The sequence below is a fragment of the Pseudorca crassidens genome, chromosome 11, assembly GCF_039906515.1.
Source record: "Pseudorca crassidens isolate mPseCra1 chromosome 11, mPseCra1.hap1, whole genome shotgun sequence".
NCBI lineage: Eukaryota > Metazoa > Chordata > Mammalia > Artiodactyla > Delphinidae > Pseudorca > Pseudorca crassidens.
Window position 1 is genome coordinate 37,364,439 of NC_090306.1, and position 16,533 is coordinate 37,380,971.

The 16,533-nt window shown below is 39.8% G+C and overlaps 1 pseudogene; it reads right to left on the reverse strand.

Annotated features, from left to right (window-relative positions):
* Positions 1–10,186: 10,186 nt before the first annotated feature.
* LOC137202895 (NADH dehydrogenase [ubiquinone] 1 alpha subcomplex subunit 12 pseudogene) lies at positions 10,187–16,328 on the reverse strand (annotated as a pseudogene).
* Between the last annotated feature and the right edge of the window lie 205 nt (positions 16,329–16,533).

A 16,533-nucleotide genomic window follows, 5' to 3' on the forward strand; every position in this document is an offset into this window, starting at 1 on the left:
TGTAATTTTCTTTTTTTGTAGTATCTTTGTCTGGTTTTGGTATCACGGTGATGGTGGCCTTGCAGAATGAGTTTGGGAGTGTTCCTTCCTCTGTAATTTTTTGAAAGAGGTTGAGAAGAATGGGTGTTAGCTCTTCTCTAAATGTTTGATAGAATTCACCTGTGAAGCCATCTGGTCCTGGACTTTTGTTTCCTGGAAGATTTTTAATCACAGTTTAAATTTCATTACTTTTGATGGGTCTGTTCATATTTTCTATTTCTTCCTGGTTCAGTCTTGGAAGGTTATAGCTTTCTAAGAATTTGTCCGTTTCTTCCAGATTGTCCATTTTATTGGCATAGAGTTGCTTGTAGTAGTCTCTTAGGATGCTTTGTATTTCTGTGGTGTCCATTTAAAATTCTCCTTTTTCGTTTCTAATTTTATTGATTTGAGTCCTCTCCCTCTTTTTCTTGATGAGTCTTGCTAATGGTTTATCAATTTTGTTATCTTCTCAAAGAACCATCTTTTAGTTTTATTGATCTTTGCTATTGCTTTCTTTGTTTCTGTTTCATTTATTTCTGCTCTGATATTTATGATTTCTTTCCTTCTGCTACCTTTGGGTTTTGTTTTTTCTTCTTTCTCTAGTTCCTTTAGGTGTAAGGTTAGATTGTTTATTTGAGATTTTTCTTGTTTCTTGAGGTAGGCTTGTATAGCTATAAACTTCCCTCTTAGAACTGCTTTTGCTGCATCCCATAGGTTTTGGATCATTGTGTTTTCATTGTCATTTGTCTCTAGGTATTTTTTGATTTCCTCTTTGAGTTTCAGTGATCTCTTTGTTATTTAGTAACCTATTGTTTAGCCTCCATGTGTTTGTGTTCTTTATGTGTCTTTTCCTGTAATTCATTTCTAATCTCATAGTGTTGTGGTCTGAAAAGATGCTTGATATGATTTCAATTTTCTTAAATTTACTGAGGTTTGATTTTTGACCCAAGATGTGATCTATCATGGAGAATGTTCTGTGACCACTTGAGAAGAAAGTGTAATCTGCTGTTTTGGGATGGAATATCCTATAAATATCAATTAAATCTATCTGGTCTATTGTGTCATTTAAAGCTTGTGTTTCCTTGTTTATTTTCATTTTGGATGATCTGTCCATTGGTGTAAGTGAGGTGTTAAAGTCCCCCACTATTATTGTGTTACTGTCTATTTCCTGTTTTATAGCTGTTAGCATTTGCCTTATGTATTGAGGTGCTTCTATGTTGGGTGCATATATATTTATAATGTTATATCTTCTTCTTGGATTGATCCCTTGATCATTATGTAGTCTCCTTCCTTGTCTCTTGTAACATTTTTTGCTTTAAAGTCTATTTTATCTGATATGAGTATTGCTGCTCCAGCTTTCTTTTGATATCCATTTGCATGGAATATCTTTTTCCATCCCCTCACTTTCAGTCTGTATGTGTCCCTAGGTCTTAAGTGGGTCTCTTGTAGGCAGCATATATATGGGCCTTGTTTTTGTATCCATTCAGCAAGCCTGTGTCTTTTGATTGGAGCATTTAATCCATTCACATTTAAGGTAATTATCGATATGTATGTTCCTATGACAAATTTACTTGTTTTAGGTTTGTTTTTGTAGGTCCTTTTCTTTCCTTGTGTTTACCAATTAGAGAAGTTCCTTTAGCATTTGTTGTAGAGCTGGTTTTGTGCTGTTGAATTCTCTTAGCTTTTGCTTGCCTGTAAAACTTTTGATTTCTCCATTGAATCTGAATGAGATCCCTGGCAGGTAGAGTAATCTTGGTTGTAGAATTTCCCTTTCATCACTTTAAGTATATCATGCCACTCCCTTCTGGCTTGTAGAGTTTCTGCTGAGAAATCAGCTGTTAACCTTATGGGAGTTCCCTTGTATGTTGTTTGTCATTTTTCCCTTGTTGCTTTCAATAATTTTTCTTTGTCTTTAATTTTTGTCAATTTGATTACTATGTGTCTTGGTGTGTTTCTCCTTGGGTTTCTCCTGTATGGGACTCTCCGTACTTCCTGGACTTGGGTGGCTATTTCCTTTCCCATGTTAGGGAAGTTTTCCACTATAATCTATTCAAATATTTTCTTGGGTCCTCTCTCTCTCTCTTCTCCTTTTGTGACCCCTATAATGCGAATGTTGTTGCATTTAATGTTGCCCCAGAAGTCTAGTAGGCTGTCCTCATTTCTTTTCATTCTTTTTTCTTTATTTTGTTCTGCAGCAGTGAATTCCACCATTGTGTCTTCCAGGTCACTTATCCGTTCTTCTGCCTCAGTTATTCTGCTATTGATACCTTCTAGTGTAGTTTTCATTTCAGTTATTGTATTGTTCATCTCTGTGTGTTTGTTCTTTAATTCTTCTAGGTCTTTGTTAAACATTTCTTGCCTCTTCTCGATCTTTGCCTCCATTCTTTTTCCACGGTCCTGGATCATCTTCACTATCATTATTCTGAATTATTTTCCTAGAAGTTTGCCTATTTTCACTTCATTCAGTTGTTTTTCTGGGGTTTTGTCTTGTTCCTTCATCTGCTACATAGCCCTGTGCCTTTTCGTCTTGTCTATCTTTTTGTGAATGTGGTTTTTTTTTTCACAGGCTGCAGGACTGTAGTTCTTCTTGCTTCTGCTGTTTGCCCTCTGGTGGATAAGGCTATCTAAGAGGCTTGTGCAAGTTTCCTGATGGGACTAGTGGTGGGTAGAGCTGACTGTTGCTCTGGTGGACAGAGCTCAGTAAAACTTTAATCCACTTGTCTGGTGATGGGTGGGGCTGGGTTCCCTCCCTGTTCGTTGTTTAGCTGGAGGCAACACAACACTGGAGACTACCTGGGCTCTTTTGTGGGCTAATGGAAGACTCTGGGAGGGCTTACACCAAGGAGTACTTCCCAGAACTTCTGCTGACAGTGTTCTTGTCTCCACAGTGAGCAGCCACCCCCGCCTCTGCACGAGACCCTTCAACACTAGCAGGTAGGTCTGCCTCAGTCTCCCCTGGGGTTACTGCTCTTTCCCTGGGTCCTATGTGCACACTACTTTGTGTGTTCCCTCGAAGAGTGCAGTCTCTGTTTCCTGCAGTCTCTGTTGAAGTCCTGTAATCAAATCCCACTAGCCTTCAAAGTCTGATTCTCTAACAATTCCTCCTCTTATTGCCAGACCTCCAGGTTGGGAAGCCTGACGTGGGGCTCAGAACCTCCACTCCAGTGGGTGGACTACTGTGGTATAATTGTTCTCCAGTCTGTGAGTTACCCACCCAGCAGTTATGGGATTTGATTTTACTGTGATTGTGCCCCTCTACCATCTCATTGTGGTTTCTCCTTTGTCATTGTATGTGGGGTATGTTTTTTGATGAGTTCCAGCGTCTTGCTGTTGATGATTGTCCAGCAGCTAGTTGTGATTCTGGTGTCTCGTAAGAGAGAGTGAAAGGACGTCCTTCTACTCTGCCATCTTGGTTCAGGGCCCCAAAATAGATTTTAAAACAAAGGATATAAGAAAAGCCAAACAAGGGCATCATATAATGATGAAGGGCTCAATACATGAAGAAGATATTATATTCGCTAACAATCCTGCACCCAATACAGGAGCAACGAAATATTTAAAGAAAATACTAAACTGACATAGAGGGAGAAATTGATAATAATACAATAATAGTAGAAAACATTAACACCCCACTGACATCAATGGACAGATCATCCAGATAGAAAATCAGTAAAGAAAAGCAGTGTTAAATGACACAATAGAGCAATTGGACTTAGTTGATATCTATGGGACATTACACCCAAAATAATCAGAATACACATTCTTTTCTAGTGCACATAAAATGTTCTCCAGGATAGATCACATCTTAGGTCACAATACAAGTCTCAACAAATTTAATAGGATAGAAATTATATCAAACACTTTTTCCCAACCACAATGGTATGCAAGTAGAAATCAACTGCAGAAGAAAAATGGGAAGAGAATGAACACATGGAGACCAAACAACATCTTACTAAAATAACCCAATGGGTCAAAGGTGAAATCAAAGAGGAAATCAGAAAATGTCTTCATAGAAAAAAGATGGAAACACAACTTTTCAAAATCTATGGGATACAGCAAAAGCAATTCTAAGAGAGAAGTTCATAGTGATACTGACCTTTCTCGAGAAACAAGAAAAATCTCGAATAATCTAACCTACCATCTAAAGGAATTAGAAAAAGACACATGCACCCCAATGTTCATTGCAGCACTATTTACAACAGCCAGGTCATGGAAGCAACCTAAATGTCCATTGACAGATGAATGGATAAAGAAGATATGGTATATATACACAATGGAATATTACTCAGCCATAAAAAGGAATGAAATTGGGTCATTTGTAGAGATGTGGATGAATCTAGAGACTGTCATACAGAGGGAAGTAAGTCAGAAAGAGAAAAACAAATATCGTATATTAATGCATATATGTGGAACCTAGAAAAATGGTACAGATGAACTGGTTCGCAGAGCAGAAATTGAGACACAGATGTAGAGAACAAACATATGGACACCAAAGGGGAGATGTAGCAAAGGTGGTGGTGCTTCTGCTGTGATGAATTGGGAGATTGGGATTAACGTATATACACTAATATGTATAAAGTTGTAACTAATAAGAACCTGCTGTATAAAAAAATAAAATTAAATTAAAAAAATGAAATAAAGGTATTAGAAAAAAGAGGACAAGCAAAGCCCAAAGTCAGCAGAAGAAAGGAAATAATAAATATGAGAGGAAATAAATAAAATAGAGACAAAAGAACAATAAAGAAGATCAATGAAATCAAGACCTGGTTTTTTGAAAGGATAAATAAAATTAATAAACATTTAGCCATGTTCACCAAGAAGAAAAGAGGAGACCCAAATAAACAAAATAAGAAATGAAAGAGCAGAAATAACAACTGATACCACAGAAGCAAAAAATCATAAAAAGATACTAAGAACAGTTTTATGTCAACAAATTGGACAACCTAGAACAAATGGCCAAATTTCTAGAAACATACAGTCTTCTAAGACTGAATCAAGAAGAAACAGACAATTTGAACAAACTGATCACTAGACATGAAATTGAATCTGTAATAGTAATTAAAAAAAAAAAAAAACTCCCTGCAAACAAAAGACTAGGACTGGATAGCTTCACAGTGGAATTCTACCAAACATGTAAAGAAGAGTTAATACCTACTCTTCTCAAACTATTCCAAAAAATTGAAGAGGACAGAACACTCCCAAATTCATTCTACAAGGCCACCATTACCCTGATACCAAAAGGAGACAAAGATACTACAAAAAAATAAAATAACAGGCCAATATTTTTGATGAATATAGATGCAAAAATCCTCAGTAAAATATTAGCAAACTGAATCCAACAATACATAAAAAGGTTCATACACCATGATCAAGTTGGAGTTATTACAGTGTCACAAGGATGGTTCAACATATGCAAATCAATCAATGTGATACTGATACACCACATTAATGAAAGGAAAGATAAAATCATGATCATCTCATGGTAGCTCTATTTTTAGTTTTGAGAAACTTCCATACTGTTTTCCACAGTGGCTGCACCAATTTACATTCCCACCAGCAGTGTATGAGGATTCCGTTTTCTTCACATCCTTGTCAACATTTGTTATCTGTGTTCTTTTGGATGATAGCCATTTTATCATCAGGTGTGAGGTGATATCTCACGGTGGTTTTGATTTGCTTTTCTCTGATGACTAGAAATGTTGACCATCTTTTCACGTGCCTGTTGGCCATCTGCATTTCCTCTTTGGAAAAATGTTTATTCAGTTCTTCTGCCCATTTTTAACTCAGGTTTTTTGTATTTTTGATGTTGAGTTGTATGAGCTGTTTATAGATGTTGGATAGTAACGTTGGATATTAACATCTGTAATATCCTTTATTGGTAATATCAATTGCAAATTTTTTTTCCCATTCAGTACGTTGTTTTTTTGTTTTGTTGATAGCTTCCTTTGCTGTGCAAAAACTTTTAAGTTTAATTAGGTCTCATTTGTTAATTTTTCTTTTATTTTCTTTACTTTAAAAGAAAAATCCAAAAAATATGTTGTGATATATGTCAAAGAGCATTCTGCCTACATTTTCTTCAAGGAGTTTTTTGGTTTCTGATCTTACATTTAGGTCTTTAATCCATTTTGAGTTTATTTTTGTGTTTGGTGTTAGGGAGTGTTCTAATTCCATTATTTTACATGTAGCTGTCCAGTTTTCCCAGCACCACTTATTAAAGAGACTGTCTTTTCTCCATTGTATATTCTTGCCTCTTTTGTCATAGATTATTTGACCATAAGTGTGTGGGTTTATTTCTGGGCTCTCTACCCTGTTCTACTGATATATGTGTCTGTTTTTGTGCCAGTACAATGCTGTTTTGATTACTGTAGCTTTGTAGTATGGTCCGAAGTCAGGAAGTGTTATACCTTCAGCTTTGTTCTTTTTCTCAGGATTGCTTTGGCAATTCTTGGTCTTTTGTCATTCCATACATATTTTAATATTACTTGCTCTAGTTCTGTGAAAAATGCCACTGGTATTTTGTTAGAGATTGCATTGAACCTGTAAATTGCCTTGAGTGATATGGTCATTTTAGCATATTAATTCTTCCAATCCAAAAACATGGTATATGTTTAAATCTGTTTGTTTGTCTTCAATTTCTTTCATCAGTGTCTTCTAGTTTCCAGAGTACAGGTCTTTTGCCTCCTTAGGTAGGTTTATTCTTAGGTATTTTATTCTTTTTGATGTGATGGCAAATGGGGTTGTTTCCTTAATTTCTTGTTCTGATACTTTGTTGTTAACGTATAGAAATGCAATAGATTTCTGTATATAAATTTTGTATCCTGCAATTTTACTGAATTCATTGATGAGTTCTAGTAGTTTTCTGTTGGCATCTTTATGATTTTCTATGTAAAGTATCATGTCATTTGTAAACAGTGACAGTTTTACTTCTTCCTTTTCAATTTGAATTCCTTTTATTTCTTTTTCTTCTTTGATTGCTATGGCTAGGACTTCCAAAAATATGTTGAATAATAATGGCAAGAGTAGGCATCCTTGTCTTATTTGTGTTTTTAGAGGAAATGCTTTCACCATATGACCCAGCAATTCCACCCCTGGGTATATATCTGAAAAAAACAAAACAAAAACAAAAACACTGATTTGCAAAGATACATGCACCCCAATGTTCACAGCAGCATTATTTACAATTGCCAAGATATGGAAACAACCCAAGTGTCTGTCAATGGATAAATGGATAAAGAATATGTGGTATGTATATACAATGGAATACTACTTAGCCTTACAAAAGAACAAAATTTAGCCATTTGCAGCAACACAGATGGACTTGGAGGGCATTATGCTAAGTGAAATTAGTCAGACAAAGAAAAATACTGTATGATATCACTTCTATGTGGAATCTAAAAAATAATACAAACAAATGTATATGCAGAACAGAAGTGAACTCACAGATATAGAAAACAAACTTATGGTTACCAAAGGGGAAAGGGAAGTGGGGAGGGACAAATTAAGGGTATTGGATTAACAGGTACAAACTCCTACATAGCACAGGAAATTACACATTTTATTTTGTAATAACCTATAATGGAGTATAATATGCAAGAACACTGACTCATTGTGTTGTGCACTGAATCAAATACAATATACAATCAACTATAGTTCAGTTAAAAAAAGATTTTTATTATGTTTATATTTTTCAGTCTCACTATCATGTATATAGGAAGGATATTGTTGTTGTTGCTTTTAATTCTCTTTGGGGTCTGGTAAAGCCATTCCTATCTTACCAAGGAATTATTTTATTTTATTTATTTGTTGCCTGTGTTGGGTCTTCATTGCTGCACACGGGTTTTTCTCTAGTTGCAGCGAGTGGGGGCTACTCTTCATTGGGGCATGCGGGCTTCTCATCACAGTGGCTTCTCTTGCTGTGGAGCACAGGTTCTAGGCATACAGGCTTCAGTAGTTTGGCTCACGGGCTCAATAGTTGTGGCTTGTGGGCTCTGGAGTTCAGGCTCAGTAGTTGTGGCACATGGGCTTAGTTGCTCCGCGGCATGTGGGATCTTCCTGTACCAGGGCTCAAACCCATGTCCCCTGCATTGGCAGGTGGATTCTTAACCACTGAAGCACCAGGGAAGGCCCAGGATATCGGTTTTTATTTATGCCCTTTGATATGCTTCTTAAATTTCAGAATTAAATTTGAGACTTTCTTTCATCTGGTGACAATCTCTACTGAGTCCCAGTCTTAAATTTGAGAATTCATGTTTTTTGTCAATTCTAAATGTTTCTCAGTTTTTTTACCTCTTCAAATATTCCATCTCTTTCATTCTAATTCCTACTAGATATATGCTGGACTTTCTATTCTGTTCTTCAGATAGATCTTATACTTTAACCTTTCTTTTCTATTTTCCATCTCTGTATTTTCTATGTTCCTTTATGCATAAATTTCTTACCTATATTCTAATTCACTAATTCTTTCTTCTACTATATTTAAACTGCTGTTCTCCAGTTCATTGAGTTTTTAATTTTAGTTACTAAATCTTTCATCTTATGATATTATAATTTCTCTTTTTTACATTGCCATTTAAAAAGTATCACCCTTTCCTTCTTTCTTAATTTTTTACCTCCTTAATAGTTTTAAGGAGATAGTTTTATAAGCACTTTGCCTGTTACTTTATCCCATATTCTTTGTAGTGGTAATCTCTCTGTTACATTTGCTGATTCTCTTGTGTTGTGAACTCATCTTCATCACATGCATGGCCTCAAGGCCATATTTTCTGTCACTACTTGGATATTTTCCCTTTGGCCAAATATATCCAATATACCACCAGGCTGTACTATTATTTCAGCTCTTGAGTTTAATGTTCTGGCTTTGACTCCTGCTTTGTTTCTGGTTGATTTCCCTTTTTGTCTTTTGAGTTCAGCTCTGTATTAAAATATTTTGCTATATATTTTTTTATTTCTATATGTTTGTAAAGGAAAGGATGTTCTCTTTCCTGTTCTCTGTGCTGCTTAAACAGAACATCTTTTTAAAAGCAAGTGTTTAAAGAACACTTGTTCTTTTAAAGAAGGGTTTAAAATGGCCCATTTTATATTCCAAAGAGATCCATATTAAAAGGATGCATGTAAGCCTGAGTATGGAAAGGACCGTGCATACAGATTGGAGTAATATTTAAGAGGCGTAGAGTAGGTCAATTTGAGAGACTCGAGCCTAAGCACTTGGTGAGGTTTTGTGGTGGTGCTGGTGGCAGTTTGGTCTGGGTCTCTTGGTGAATCATGGTGCTGTTAATCTGTCAAGCTGCAAAACTGTGCTGTTTCAGCCACAGGGACGAGAGAGCTGTTTCTTTTACACAGGATAAGACCCTAGAGCCAACTACTTCTGAACAGTTGATGAAACATTTGTAGGTCTTATGCAAACTAAAAGCTGCTTTCTTCTCTGCCTAAATCAGAACTCTCTCCTCTACCATCATTTCCCCTGTGAGTTCTAGCTGCTTGGGCCTCCATGAACATTCAGCTCTGTCTCTTCAACTCAGGGAAGCTCCGGGACTCAGCCTGGTTTCTTTCCCCATCCCCGTGCTGTAGCCTGGAAAAGCTCTCAAGGCAGGAAGTTGGGGCAATCGTAGGGCACGTTTCTCACAGATCACTGTCATGTGTTGCCTGATGCCCAATGTTTTAAGAATCAAATTTTTAATTTATTTGGCCTGTTATTTTAGTAACTTCCTGTCAACGTTGCATCTCTTTCCTTCCTACCTTGACACCAGTAATTTATGAGGAATCTATGTAGTTTGCATTTGAATGACCTCCATGTACTTTAGTTCCATTTTTTGATTTGACTCTCTAATTTGACACTTCTTTCCCTTAGTCAAACAATTTTTTTTTTTTTTTTTTTTTTTTGGTGGTACGCGGGCCTCTCACTGTTGTGGCCTCTCCCGTTGTGGAGCACAGGCTCCAGATGCGCAGGCTCAGTGGCCGTGGCTCACAGGCCCAGCCGCTCCACGGCATGTGGGATCATCCCGGACCGGGGCACGAACCCGTGTCTCCTGCATCGGCAGGCGGACTCTCAACCACTGCGCCACCAGGGAAGCCCAGTCAAACAATTTTAATCAAGTTAATAGTAAGCAGTAAAAGGGCAGTTACATGAAAAGTCCTATATTTTATGTGTTTAAACTGTTTTTCATTGTCTTTACTTGTAAGGTGTTGAAGGTGGGGTGCACTCCTGAATCTTCTTTCTGGTGGAATAAACTACATATTGTTCTGGAGTGCCACTTCGATGAATTCATGGTTTGTCCAAATGAACTTACCAGCAGTCGTGTTCTTGTTGTTGGAGCATCATTGATTGCACAGTGAAGCCAAGGATGCCGTTCCGGGGGCACCATGCTTCCATCCACATCCCGTGATGTGTTTCTGCCATTCATTTCAGTAGTGTGTATGACTCATCAGTGGTGGCCAAAAAGCTGCTTGCTGTCTTCAGAGTGTTTGTTTCCATGTTTGTCTTCCCCACTAACGTACCAATCCTCACGTCGTTTGCCCTGAGGAAAATTCATAGATTGCCGTGGAGGCCGACGTGGCTGCTGACCCGCTGCAGCCCGCATTCGGGACTCGCAGGAACTCCATCGTGTCCCACAGGCCCAGCCTCCGGGGTGCACCAAGCAAAACCCGCTCAGGGAGAAAGCCGCCAGGAGCAGCTGGGAGCGCATGATAGAACATTTCACGTGGGAGAATATGCAGACTCCTCTTACGTCTTCTTCGGTAAGAATTAGAAGCTGATTTTATGCATTTAGAACTAATTCTTTTCATTGTCATAATAAAAACAATTTAAGAAACACATTAGGATGGATATACAAATGTATATTTAATAGCCAAATTCTAAGACTTAGAATGAGGAGAGCAGGGAAGCAGAACCTTGTGGAAAATGAAGCCCTAACAATGCTTATTCCTTCTGGCTGTGTTTACTTTACAAAACAGCATTCAAACAGCAAACACTTCAGTTTTAATGAAGTCTCAAATGGGACATACCTGATCCGGATTTAATTAGTTGAAAAAAATTGCCGAAAATTAGTAGTTTGGAATTTTTGAAAGATACTGTCTTGGACTACTGATAATTGCAATCATAGTTGTTTTTCAGTTGTAGAGCTGAAATTTTGTATAAAATAAGCCATTAGAACTGAGGAAAAAATTAAGAATACAGAGATACTAGGAGGACCAGGGAATTATTTTATATCTTCAGGCCTGGCATTATGTCCAGTAGACTTGTGAGACTCAGTGAATACTTGTGAAATAAAGAATGAATGGAGGGATGAATTCTGACTCCTGGAAGGCAAGGATTGTACTTATCTTGTTCACTGTTAAGCTTACGAACCTAGTTTTTGGTCTGGCACATTGTACGCAGTAAACATTTTTATTGGTTGGGTTAATGAATGAATTAAAATTACATGCCCTACAGGTATACCGTTGTATGCCAATTTGAAAATATATTTTCAGTTCTGGAAATTTCCAGTCCTTATCTAACTGAAAAGTTATGCTAAAAAATGGGAGGCAACCCAAGTCAATGATATACTGGTTGGAGGAGTTTACACATCTCTTCCAATCTAGTGATGAAGGAATTTACGTTGCAAATAAGAGTTGTGTTGCAAAAGCTGACAATTTGTAAGAGTTCATCTGTAGGAGATTCCTTTTTCCATTTCTATTTGAAGTCCCTTTCATGAAGAAGAAATGGAAAGATAAAAATGCCTAAAAAGCAGACACAGGAATTTAAAGAGAAAGGAAAATTAGTCAGCAACCATGCACCACAAATCACTACTCAAACAATGAAGACTCATGAGATCCCGAAAAAAGATGCTGCAAGGCCAAGGCTAGACCTCAGGGAACAAAAGGGGGCTAGTTCCGATGTCTCCCTCCCCTCCCCCCACCCTGAGTTCACAAGAATGTTTTATCATAAACTCCTTGTTCATTATAAGTAGAAATGCCCAGTTTTCTTCTTGCTCTTCGAAACCAGTTTTGGCGTAAGTAAGGTGGTCATGCTGTCAGATCACTGTGGAGACCCAGCCAACATGGATGGGTGAAAATGCCTGGAGAGAGCAGGCCAGGTCAACAGCTCTCCCGGTTTTATTCCTATAGGGGCATGCGAGAGGCTATATTAGCATCCTACCAGGAAACAACTGTCACAAAACAAGAGTGCTTAACATGAGAAACGCTAATTTTATACTTGGGTCATTTCAATCTTACTCACTGATGTTAGACTCCAGTTATTGGTGGAGGTACTTCTGAGCATTTAGGTTAAAAAAAAAAACAAAACCCTACATAACTGCCCCCAGTTCATCCTCCCTACCTCCCCTGCCTGGGATGTTGGAGAATCTGTGTGAGCCTGAAACACAGCAGCAGTTCCCCCTCTCTCTTCCATTGGACCCCAAGGAAACAGTAAGACCCAGTTTGTGGGGACTTTGCCATTCCTCCACTCAGCAAAAGACAATTTCCTCTGTGTTGCAACTTTCTATTTGGCTAGAGGATAGAAGGGTTGGCAGGACCAGAGCTGGCTACTAAAAGCAGGCACAGTAAAACCTCACAATGAGTTGCCTCTTTCAGCTTGGCACATGATGTTAGGAGCTGGAATAGAGAAACACTTGTAATAAGTTGCAGTTGGGAGGAGGGTGATGGTGCTTCTGTAGAAGTCTTGTGTTTTTATCCCCTCCCCCCCTTTCGGTGGCATAATCATGAGCTTCACTTTTGTTTTTCATATTTTAAATTCAGCCTGTACTGAACTTGCCACAGAAATAGATCTGCACTGACACTCCCACTCTCAAGCTGCCGGTGCTAGGTCGCAGGTTTGACATTGCTTGAGCTAACTCAGAAACTAGACAGTTGAAGTGGCATTAAAGACGTAGCTACATGAATAGACCCACTTCCTGGCTGGAAAACCTGGATCGTGTTTTATTTCCATCTCTGATACTCTTACACATCTTTAACATCACCACTAGGCTCGTCACACTGTGATTGCCCACACTCACAAGGTCGTGTTAAAAAAGGGAATTGCTTTATGACACAGGCATATTTTTTGCCCAAGTGAAAGGGTACAGTGGGAATCATTCTCACTTGGACAAGCTCTCCTGTGGATGCCTGATGCCTGGAAGTCAGATTAATGGAACCACTGGGTCAAGGCCTGTCATCAGAGTGGGAGGTCAGAATCAGGGAGGTCTAGAGGGAGGCAGCAGGAGGTCCTGGCAGGAGAGGTAGACAGAGCATCAAAAGTGGAGGTTAGAAAGGCAGACCAAGATGTCAGGGACCCTTGCCAGGGGGGACCTCACTCCAGGGCTGAAAGCCAGAGCAGGCCTTCAACTCTTGGAGGAGTGCTAAGATAGGGTGGGAGGAAAGAGAGCCCAGAGCTCTGTCCCTAGAGACTAGTCAGCATTTATGGAGCAACTGAGCCAGGTACCGGGCTGCCAATCTTCTGTATGCCAATCAATGCTCTTGTCCCAATACATGTCATCTGTTTTTTCACTCTCGTATCTGTCACTGGATGGTGAGTTCCTGGAGGGAAAAGCCTATGTATGTCTCGATCACTGAACGGGATACCTGGCATATAGAAAATGTTTGGTAAATGTTTGTTGATTGAGTAAGTGACCTTACATCTTTCAAATTATTCCCATGTTCCTGTTGACCAAACCGAGTGTCAGAGAGATTAAGAGGGAAGAGAGGTCCCAGATTCTGCAAATGGAGTCCAATGTGGACTCAATCTGAATTTCTGATAAGCCAAGAATCAAACCAAGGGGCAGAAGTTAAGGGTTACTTATCTTTTAGGTCTAATAGCTACAGTTGCAGACCTTCCAAAAAGGAAAGCTGTAGCAGTAGCAAAGCAAATCAAGACTCCAAGTTTAACTGCCACATCAATGAAGATGTGGCAGTTAGGGTTAAGATTGCCAGACAAAATCTAGGACACCCAGTTAATTAGAATTTCGTATAAACAACAAATAATCTTTTAGTATAAATATGTCCCAGATATTGTATGGATGTACTTAGATTTCAAAAGTATTCTTTGTTTATCTGAAATTCAAATATAACTGGCACCCTGAGGTTTTATTTGCCAAATTTGGCAACCCTAGATGGGGGTTTGTTTTTGGGATGCAGGTGGGAATCGGGAGGTAGGTTAACCCATCTCAGCAGCCACAAAGCTAGCTCCAGAGGGTCCCAGCACTCCCATGACCGGGGTGCTCTGTCTAGGGTAAGAAGCTTTAGAACCACAGCCCACCAGGTTCTGATTTAGCAGCAGCCTGAGTGCCCTCTTGTTACCTCCTCAGAATGGGAGCCCACTGGTGCTGCTTCCTTCCCCCGGTCCTCCCGCCCGCACAATGCGTCTCGCTGTCATATTTCCTAAGACAGCATACGGCTGTGGTAGTTTGTCACTATTCAGTATAGATGGCCTGCCACAGAATAGGTGCTCAATAAATATTTCTTGAATGGATGAACAAATCAGTTTCTGTTTTGTTTTGTTTTGTTTTTTGCGGTACGCGGGCGTCTCACTGTTGTGGCCTCTCCTGTTGCGGAGCACAGGCTCCGGACGTGCAGGCTCAGCAGCCATGGCTCACGGGCCCAGCCGCTCCGCGGCATGTGGGATCTTCCTGGACCGGGGCACGAACCCGCGTCCCCTGGCATCGGCGAGCGGACTCTCAACCACTGCGCCACCAGGGAAGCCCAACAAATCAGTTTTAAAATGTGTCACCACCCTTCTTCCAGACTGTCCACAGTCAACTCTGGCACATATTCTCAGATTTAATTAGTTGTGGCAGAAGTATCAGGGCCAATTAGGGTCTCGGTGCAAAAGCGTAAGAGTATTTTTCTGAAAGACACCCCTGGGCTTCTTTCTCAGCCGGGATCTGTAGGTGTGGCAGGTGATCTGAGATTTTATCCTGTCAGTTGGCATGGCCCATCTGGTACACTCGACTTATGCAGTCAGCCTGTCTGAGAAGCATGGCCCGTCCAGGATGCCAGCCTCAGACCATTAACAACCAAGAAGCTTTAGTCATATTAATGTTGGGGTGATTATATAATTCATTATCTAAACTGAGATACTTTGATGGAGTAAAAGAAAGTGCTAATCAAAATGCAACTAGGAAAAATAATATAAACCCAAACTGGGACATACTGACATCTTGATTTCTGTGAATAATAAACACCCCCTAGAATCCCCTGGATGCTGTGATCTCCAAATGCCACTCTTTGGACACACTGACCATATTACCCGATCAGCTGCATACATGCCTCTGGACTGCTTTTCCTCGAGGTATTTTATCAGGAAAGAGTCTATGAGATTTTCCTCACAAATCTGATTCAGGTAATACTTTGCTGAGTATGTTTCTGTCTCTATCACAGATTAGGCGTCTCTTAGAGATGATGGTCCATGCCATTTACTTTTGTATTCTAGCACCTGACACAGTTCCTTACACTTGGAAAGTGTACTTGTATCAATAGCATAGGCTGTTATGGTGCAAAAACAAACCACCCTCAAATTTGGTGGCTTGTAAGGAAAAGCGTTTTTCTTTTTCGCACCACATGTCCAGTGTTGGTCAGCTTGGACCCTGTTCCACATCCTGTTTAATCTGGAACTCAGACTGATGAGCAATTTTTATCTGGAATGTGGCAGATCTCATGGCAGAGGGAAAACAGACGATGTCGAGTCACAGACTCGCTCTTAAAGTTTCTGCTCAGAGGAGAGAGTTACCTCCACTTGCTTTCCATTGTTAAAGCCAGTTAGGCAGCCAACTCTGCTTCACTGAGGAAGGGAAATAGAATTTTCTCACAGGGAAGCGTAGCAAACGTTTTGAACAATAGTACCAAATCTACCACATACTCAGTGAATGTGAATGGAACTCAACTAAGCATCATTATTTAACTCTGTACTCCAGATTTTCCTGACACGAAGGAGAGATGAGGAGGGATGCAATGGGGGTGGGGTAGGGGAAAAAGCACACTCTGTGTACAATATTTGAAGAGCCCAGCACGTCTGCTCACCTCTCTGCTTTCTGTTTAGGCACATTTCTACCTGGGAGGAACGAGGAAAGCTTCAGTTCTACTCTTTTCTTTACCCATCTTCTCCTTCCCCAGGGTCACGGCTGGGAAGAGAGTCTAGCCATCCTAGCAGGATCAAAGAATAGCAGCTCTCTGATTTTAAACCATTCCAGATCTGGGGCTATAATATGACTTCCTTCAATTATTTGACACCTACCCCTTGCCAAGTGCCAGGTACCGGGCACTGTCCAGGGGCCCATGAAGGTTTCAATAATGTCAAGGTTCTTGCCTTCAGGCAGCTTGCGCTCAGTAGAGGAACAAGACATGTGCAAGTAATTCTTGGTGACGGGACATATGTCAAGCCCTCAATGCTTGAAATTCCTGTGTTCCAGCCCACTTGAGTCTCTCTGGTTGCAAGTCCTGGCCAGTTTGGGTTTAACCCAACACACTAGGTGCAGATGGAGTCCCAGTGGTTATTCAAGTGACTCCTGCCTTCTCCAGGAAGGCTTTCTCAACTCAGACAGAGGAGGC